Source organism: Ursus arctos, unplaced genomic scaffold (assembly GCF_023065955.2).
Source record: "Ursus arctos isolate Adak ecotype North America unplaced genomic scaffold, UrsArc2.0 scaffold_31, whole genome shotgun sequence".
In the NCBI taxonomy this organism is placed as follows: domain Eukaryota; kingdom Metazoa; phylum Chordata; class Mammalia; order Carnivora; family Ursidae; genus Ursus; species Ursus arctos.
The window spans coordinates 7,616,134-7,625,519 of NW_026622997.1; positions in this window are offsets into that span (position 1 = coordinate 7,616,134).

Genomic DNA, 9,386 nt, shown 5'->3' on the forward strand with positions numbered 1-9,386 from the left:
TCCTGTGCTCATGAAAAAGATTGTATGAAAAATTATATTTTAATATGTCTGCTGAGTGCTGTGGAGGAAATAGGGAACCAAGCTAGAAAGGGCGGGAAGATGTCATGATTTTATTTGGAGTGGCCAAATAGACCCATCAAGAAGGGAATATCTGAGTCAAGAATTAAAGGAAGTGATTATGCCATTCAAAGATATGGAAGATCATTCCAGGCAGAGGGAACAGCAAGTACAAAGGCCCTGAAGAAGGAAGGTGCGTGGCTGGCTCATTGCTATGAAGGAGGTGAGTCTAATTGCAACGGAGGGAAGGAAGTAGTGGAAGTTGAGGAGATGATGGGGGTTTGGATTAATGTGGGACTTCACCAGTCCTGGGAAAGACTGGTTTTTACTCAAGGATTCTAGCAAAGGAGTGTCACAGTGGCACATCCATTTGTAAGCATAGCCTTTGCTGCATTGTTGAGGGAAGGCAGAACAAAGCAAGAAGAGGGGAAATCAGAATTTGCAGCACCCTAGTGGAGGAGGTGACAGGATTGGTGGGAGGAGGCATGGGGAAGAGCAGTGTGATTAGGAATGTGCTTGAAGGGAGAGTGCATTTTCCTCACCTCCATTTTCTCGGAGGTTGGCCCTCTTGAACTGGTCTCTGTCTATGTCTTCCCTTCTTATTTCTCATCCTTTTGTCTTTTTGCTCTACATTCTGGGAGATTCCTCAACTTTATTTTCATCCCTTCATTTTTACCATCATCACATTTTAAATTTCCAAGAGCTCATTTTCAGTGTTCCCCTTTTTTTGGAGTAGCCTGTGTTTATTTGCTTACTCATTTGTGTGATGACTGCTTATCTCCCTAAGGATATTAAATTTTGTTTTATTTTCTCCCTACATACTCTCTTCCATGTTGTTTTCTGTTCGTTTTGGTCTCCGTCTTTCAGACCGAAAGCTCTGAGCTCTTGGCAGGAGTGGACTTTGATCCTTGCCGAGCCATTTGTTGGAAATCCTTGAAGTCTTCATCTTTAGGCTGGTTAGAGTCCCAGAGAAATTTCTCTTCTCCCGCTGGTGGGTCAAGTTTGGCTCCCTGTGTTCTGGGTGCTATATAGGTGGTTGTCATACAGTAGTCAGTGTGCCTATGTCCCCTTGATCTCTGAATGTGAATCAGTAGCCTGGCCCCCAGCTCTATCTGGGGTCTAGTTCAGAGATTCCGCAATCGCCAGGAATGGGAGAGCATACCTGCTACTGGCCAAGCCTTTGAGACATCTGCCACATGAATCAGGTGGGTTCTTGCCTTTCCCCACTGGGATCTGCCGAGTCAGTTACCACTTGCCCATCATCTTCCCAACCTCCAACATCGTGTTTCCATTGTCACTTGTTCTCCGCCATTTTAAGGGTTGATGACTTTTAAATATTACTGTAGTTGGGGGGGGGAGTGGGGATCCTTGAGAGAGAAAAAAATTAGATGTGGGTTCAATCCATCATCTTCATGGGTATTTTGGATATTTAATTTAATAAAGATATTTACAGCTCACAACCACAGGAAGCAAGACCCGAGGAGGCAAGGGGAGGGAGCTGAGGAGAAATGCTAGGACCGCCTTCTGACCAGGACCATGGCAGTAAATAGAGGCAGAAGAGCTCAGCAGCTACTGTACGTCCTAACAGAAATAGGGGAGCAAAAGGTGGGAAAAGGAAATAAATAGACTGACCTTTCTTCTGCCTTCTGATCTCTTGCTGGTGCCTCCCATTAGCAGAACCCACCACTTGGAAGTTTCCCTGGTTAAGAAGCAGCACAAGAAGGATGGAAAGTCGATTTAAAAGAATAAGTAATGAACACTTAGAATGGACAGATCTCTGAAATAAGAGATACAACTACTGTATTTAAAAAGAAAATTCTGCATGATTATATATCATTGAGAACCAGAGAGAATAGTTTGAAAAACTAATAATGGAGTCCAGGAAAACGGTCCAATAACAATACATGAAAATTATTACATGCTGGACGATAAACTGTAATCAGAAAATACACCAAGAAAAATGTCGTGTTTTCAGTCACAGCCTGGGATTAGACCTTAGTCTCTGAGAAGCAGGACTGGAGTGAAGAAACTGCCATACTACTGAGACAGAGAAAAGTTGAACAAAGGAGAGGCAAGCCATATTCCAGAACATAATTTTATTATAAATTTAACTTATAAACACTCCTTAAACTTGTTTTCATATTCCACCGTGCTTGGCATTTAGAATGTGATCAGTACATATTTGTGGAATGATAAGAGTGAATAAATAAACTGGCCGAGCTATTTCTGTAGAGGTCTTCGACTAGAGGTCTGTCCTTGATACCTGCGTCCACCAGGAGTCAGCCTTCCGCTGTGACAGATGAGCCAACGTTTCCGACGTCCTCCCAGCTCTCCCCCGGGACGGGTGGCCGCCCTTGGCCAAGGCTGGGCTCACTATTTGAGATTAGCCTCGTACACTAATACACAGGTTTTAAAAGAACGTATTTGTTCGATTATAAAAGTAGCAAGTGATCATTGCAAGAAAGGTACAGGAGGGGAGACAGCCAAACACACAGAGAATAATAAAAATCAACTTTAATCTTTCCTCAGCGATAAGCAGTGTGAACGTGTCCGGGTACTTTTCCAGCAAGTGCGCGTGCGCGTTGCTTGTGTGCGAACACTGGAAGAGTACGTCATCTGCTCTGCAGCTTGCCGTTCTCACCTCGCCACACGACTTTTCACACCCCGAAATTAGTGTCTTAGCGTCTACTTTCAATGGCCGCCTGCAGAGCCACCGGGGGGCCACACATGGCAGGTGCCGCACGACACCGGCTGTGCAGTCCCCACGGGCTATGACACGGTGGGCGCCTCCGAACGGGATTTAGTAACACCCCCCCCCCTCCCAGAGCTACGCTGTGGGCCTCGAGCCCCTGCTCGCAGTCCTTCGCCGGCGCCGGACTGTGTGCGCTGGTCTCCTACTGGGCCTCGGGCCGCCCCGTCCAGCCGGGCGCGAGCAGAGCCTCTGCGCGATGGCGCCCTCCTCCCTGGCGCCGCGTGTCCGCTCGCAGTGTGAAAACGAGCCCAGCACCGGACCCCGACCCCTCCCCAGCTTCCCTTCCCCCCCCACTCCTGCCCCACAGCCCCGGCCCGGGTTCTTTCCGGCCCTCCACCCACTACCCAGCGTCCGGTCTGCTCGGGGTCAAATTCTACCTGTGCCACTTCTCCGCTCTGTGACCCGGTCAAGGGGATCCTCTTTTTCACTTTCCTCCTCTGTAAAATAGGCATCAAAATACGGTCTCGTCGGGACGGGGATCACCTGACTGAAAATGCAGATTGCGGAGAGTCGTGCCGGTGAGCGTCCCTCGTTCTGATCTCAGCCGAGCAGCACTTGCCCTGGAAGCCCTCGGACCGCTCAGGCCCCGTCAAATCCAGAAGACGCCCCCACCGCCCGTGCGCTTGCGCTCCCTGAGTACTTGGGGTTTTGCTGGGCTGCCGCGTGTCCCCGGACGTCGCTCTGTTCCTCTGGGCTGTGCAACTGGGAGAGGCCTGTGTCTGGCCTGCCGGCAACCCCTTCCGTTTCCTTCCTCGAGGGGCCGCTCTCAGCGCGGGAGGCTAGGCTGGGCGCGGGGCAGTGTTGCAGTCGGCCAAGGACACTTGACACTTGTTTCTGGCTGGTGCTAATAATCGCAAACATGTGCACTGACCGCTATGTGTTGGACACGATTCAAAGTGTTTTGCATTTATGATCTCAATTTCCAAAACAACTCTGAGCTAGTATTGTTATTACGTCTATGGGGAGGGGAGGTGTGTGTGCCCTCGGGGCCTCAGTCGGTTAAGCATCTGCCTTGGGATCAGGTCATGACCCCAGAGTCCCGGGATCGAGTCCTGGAATCGAGTCCCGGGATGGAGCCCCACGTTGGACTCCCCGCTGAGCAGGGAGTCTGCTTCTCCCTCTGACCCTCCCCCCTCTCGTGCTCTCTCTCTCAAATAAATAAATAAAACCTTTCAAAAAAGACAGAGAAGAAGAGGACTTTGGGATTTCGGGTAGTTAAGTGACGGCCCCGGGGTGACAGATCTAGGCTTGGAACCCACGTGGTCTGGCCTGCTCAACCACTTTGCAGGGGATTCTCGACTCTGGTGCGCCTGGAAAGAGGCCCATGCTGTTCTTGTTTAAACCGCAGAGTTTCTAATTCCGTCAGTCTGCGATGAGCCCCAAGAATTTGTTCCTGTGAGTTCCCAAGCGATGCTGTCGCTGCTGGTCCACGCAGACCACACTTGGAGAGTCGCTGCACTATGCCGTGCTCCCCGCCATCGATACTCTGGAAAGAGGGTTTTCAATGGCAAACACACTCTTTTCAGACTGAGGGTAAACTCTCCTTGTCTGTCTTCTCCCAACCCAAACATTCATTTATCTTTCCTTTATTGCTGCAGTCAGCGATTTGTGAAGCCTATGAGGCCTGTCCAAAGTCCCCACGCCAACTGGGCCTGCCTCCCTTCGCGCCCCGCTTTTCCCTCAGCTCCTTCAAACAGGGAGTGTGGCTGGTTTAAGTCATCCATACTTGAAATCGGTACGTGAGTGGGGAGACAGGGCTGTGTGGGTTGTACCAGCCAGGCAGGCGCAGGGGCAGGGCAGCGGAAACCCAGTGGAAAGGGCCTCTGTGTCTGCTTCTCGGGAGAGAATGGGCTGGCGAGGCCCTTGAGGGAAAATGATTTGGGGGCAAGATGATTGCTATGCTTCTTGCCTATCTTGATTAACTTTCAGCCGATACTGAAAACACAGCTTCTCCCTGACTGGCTCCTTCCTGGGGAACGAGGTGTATGGACTTCATCTTGCAGCCGGCAAACTCGCTACCTGGCTGGCCGCCCCCTCACTATTACAATGAGCAGAAACAGGTATGGTGATGAGAGAGGCTCTCCCTGGGCCGAGCACATGGAGACAGACCTGAGCTTGGATGTGGGAAGGGTGCACACAGGGAAGGTGTCCTGTGTCTCCGGAGGGGCTGTGCCCGGTTAAAAGCAGCTCTGAGGAAGCCACAGTCTATGTGGCCAACTGCTTGGGCAACCTGCGAAGTTGTGGGGCTGGTGTTGCTTTACTGTGACTGGAAGTTACATAACCCGCAGCCTTATGACCACAGAACTATTTTCTAAAGCAGACAGCATTTGAGTTGGAATCCTATGTCTCTTCCATTATCAATTTTTTGAAATCTTGCCCCAAGATCCATCAAAAATGTGAAGACTTCACTAAACCAACCAGTTAGAACAAATTGCCCCTCCTTTGCTTACATCACAGCCACCGCCAACATCGCCTAGAGTCTGTCTTTTGGGCGATGGATGAGAAGCCTGCTGAGGGCAGTCAGGGCGCTATTCACGTTAACCTCCCAACGTCTGGCTCCTCACAGGCTTTCAGCAAGCATTTGTCCAGTTGACTTTACTTGCTAGAGAAGACGGTGACATCTAAGGGTAGACCTTTCCCTGTCTCCAATGGTGCGGGTATGAACTTGCCCTAGCTTGCCGGGCTCCTGTAGAAAGCCTGGGAGTGATGGTGTCGCTTAGGATAAGGTACGAATTTTCCATTTCTGCGCTAAAAACGGAATCCGTGTCCCATTTGCAATATCTTTATTGAAGCAATAACCTGGTTGCTTAAGTCAGTTGACCTTTCTGTAATGTCTGAATGGAGCAGAATAAAAACTATATAATATGATTAAGGTGATAAATCATAAAACACATTTGGACAACTTCCAGAATCACAGAATATTAATTGTTGTCTCTAAACCTCTGTCTTCTTATCTCTTGAAGGAGGGTAGGTTATAATAATCTCTAAAAACTCATGCAGTTTGGAGATACAGCCTTGTTATTCACATCATAAAACCTTTAAAGGAAAGTCCCCCTTTTGCTGATGAGTCACTCAATTAAAGTGCACATTTTAGATCTTTCTGGAATTCTTCAATGTCAGGCAAATGAGATTTGGAGACAAAGCCATTATCCAATCTCTGGCAAGTCACATACATTCTTTGGGCCTCTGTTTTCTCAGTGTTAGGGTGAGGGTAATAGTGGCCGCTGGGCTCACTTTGACATTTCTTATGAAAGTCATTAAGATAACACAGGTCATGTGGGTACTTTATCAGCTGTCAGTAAAGTCTAAAAATGAGGGACTATTATATTTTTTTGGCCATTTATAGATGAAAGTGTTAAGAAATATTAGCAAGTTTCAGAGGCCTAAAGCCATGAGAGTCAGATTTTTTTCATCAGCTTGCTTAATACACAGGAATGGAAGGAGCTCCGGAAAACTGATAAATAGGGCCCCCACTCCCATCTCCCCAGCTCCTTGTCACCCTGCGGTCTTGCCCACTTCCTCTCCCCTAACGGCTCTGAGTAGCCACAGATGGGAACGAATTTCTGCTCTTCCTTGTCCTTCCCCCCCTCGGCAGCATGAGCCGAATCTCTCCTTGCCTCTCTGCCTTCACCTTCCCATTCCCAGAATCAGAACCTGGTGATGGTGTGGAAATCATGAAAGATCAAAGGGGATGAGACCTGAGCATCGTATCAGGAACCCCTCTTCTAGTTTCTCATGTCATATGAGTGTCCCAGCGACACAGGGGGCAGAACGGGGAAGACACCAGAGCTGTTACAACGTTGACGCTTAGGAAATCTTCGCCAACATTTTCCCAAGTCATGCTTGAACTGGGAGTGTCATCTGACTCTGGGGTGACAGTACCGCGGACAATAAATCTTGTAGGGTTCTGCCGGACAACAGCTCTGTCTTCTCAGTCAGTGCTACTCCAAGTGGGGTTCCCAACCCAGCAGCAGCGCCCTGGGCGAATGAGAAATGCAGGGTGTGAGTCAAAGGGTTAGGGTCCAGGAATCTGTGTTCTAACAAAGTCTCAAGTGATTTTTGTGCGCATGTTAGGACCAAGAATGAGTGTGTCCTCAGCTCTTCCTTCCGTCCTCTGCCCTCTGCCCTCCCTACCCCAAGCAGCCAGCCGGCCAGAGCACAGCTGGAGTTCCCACCAGCAGCACCCTCCGAGGCTCAGTCCCCAGCACCCCTGGAGGCCTCCATCGGACAATCTACACCCGAGAGAGTAGGGAAGGGTTCACTCATGTTTACACAAAGAAGCCATCAACTTGAACCCACGGTGCACATTCCAGTCACCACCCAGTTTCATCAAAGGCAGGATGTTGTCTTTTGGTCCTTCCCGAGTTGCTGCAGGCAATTCTGGGAGGAGAAGCTCCATGCGCTTGGTTTCACTGGGTGCCTGACCTTCAGGCCCTGACCACTTGGCCCTGGTTCTTCCCGGAGACCAGAGAGGCGAGTCCCAGTCCCCAGTTCTTCCCCGGCCGTGACACTCAGAGATGTGAAAATGGGTTTCCTGCTTTGTGAAGAAACTCAGTATGAGCAAATCAGGCTGGCACAGGGAAAGGCATGAGCAGAGACAAGCCCAGAGCCTCGGAGGCCTCGGTGAAGATGTTCCTGAGGGCAGCCACACCTCTGTCATTTCTGGGGTAGCTTCACGTTTCTGGTAATCCCCTCTTTCTTTCCTCTTCATCCAGTTCAGGTTGGGCTTCTATAACCTGCTGACTAATGGAGAGCACGGGCTCAAGAGCTGGGCTGGGAGGATGCAGCAAGGAGTGGAGGCCTTACTCAGCTGTGACTCAGTCACTGTCAGAATGCAGTGGGTAACAGGTGAGTTGAGGGCGGCTCTCGAAGCCTCACACCCATTTTTATTGGTAACTTGCTATGTCAGATTTCCTGTTGAAAAAGCTCCAACTTTATTTGGAAATGGGGGCAAAAGAGAGGGTCTTTGTCTCCCAAGAACTACCAAAGCCTGGTAGGAACATCCTTGTCCTTCATAATTCGAGATCAAAAGCAGCCAGGGTTGTCTGCTCCTCCACTCGTACACTTGTCCCTTTTCACTCCAGGCCTGTCCATCTGTCCCTATCCCATGCCCTGCTGCCACAGTTGTTCACTGAGAGGTGCAGGGGGGTGGTGAGGAGAGCATGGGGTTTAGAGTCAAGCTTGGTTGACTCCTGGCTCATTAGACCTACACTCTGGACCTTGGTTTCCTCATTGGTATAATAGAGCTAATGATACCTACTTATATGGCCAGAGAGGAGTCAAAATTATGATTATAAAATTCCTGGCATATAGAAGGTGTTTTGTTATCAATCTTGAAAGACCCCTATGTAATACCCTTTCTGAAAATTAAGATTTTTTTTTTCCTGATCCTGAGTATTTTCAAAAGTGGCCAATATTGTTTCCACATGCTGGGACCAGTGCAGATAGGATTTTCCCTTCGACCCGTGAAGCCAGGTGTGCCAGGCATTCCCTCTGTGATTTACTTCTGGGGATCCTTTTCCTTGTGTTGTTAGAACAAATAAATAGAGCCGGGTGGCAGTCTCGGTTTCAGGCCTAAGAATAGATCACTTATAGGGGCTCCCAGGTGGCTCCGTCGGTTAAGCATCTGCCTTTGGTTCAGGTCATGATCCCAGGGTCCTGGGATGGAGCCCTGCATCTGGTTCCCTGTTCTTTGGGGAGTCTGCTTCTCTCTTTCCCTCTACCCCTCTCCCCACCTGCCCCTTCGTGCTCTCTCTCGCTCTCAAATAAATAAAATATTTTTTTAAAAAAAGAATAGATCACTTATAGATAATCAGTGCTGTCTCACATAGCATCATAGGACAGTGAAGGAACTTCTGAGTCATTTAATCCAGGTCCTACAGTATCACCCACTGCCCGTGTGACAGACACTTGACTGTGGTAGAAAAAAGAAAGATCAAAATCGCAGTTATTTTGACGGATTTGTTCAATCACAACTTTTCTGTTAATATACCTCGTAAGCACCATTCCCTAATTAATCATCTTGATAATACTTGTGCCTGCAAACAAAATACAGCACACTAAAAAAACTTAGACGAGTAGGCTATCGTTATGGAGAGTTTTGCCTGAGACCTGCCTCCCTTCAGTGAGTATGTGAGTAGCAGGCACTCGAACAACAGCAGCCACAGATGGGAAGGAATTTCTGCTCTTCCTTGTCCTTCCCCCGCTTGGCAGTGTGAGCCGAATCTCTCCTTGCCTCTCTGCCTTCACCTTCCCATTCCCAGAATCGGAACCTGGTGATGGTGTGGAAATCATGAAAGGTCAAAGGGGATGAGACCTGAGCATCATATCAGGAACCCCTCTTCTAGTTCTTCGTGTCATATGAGTGTCCCAGCGACACAGGGGGCAGAACGGGGAAGACACCAGAGCTGTTACAACGTTGACGCTTAGGAAATCTTCGCCAACCTTTTCCCAAGTCATGCTTGAACTGGGAGTGTCATCGGACTGGCTCTGTGCACTCAAACAAACGCCCGTGACATCATTCCGCTTCTCCGGCTTCGTGGATGTTCCAGGTTTGCTGGAGAACAGTCTAGAAAGA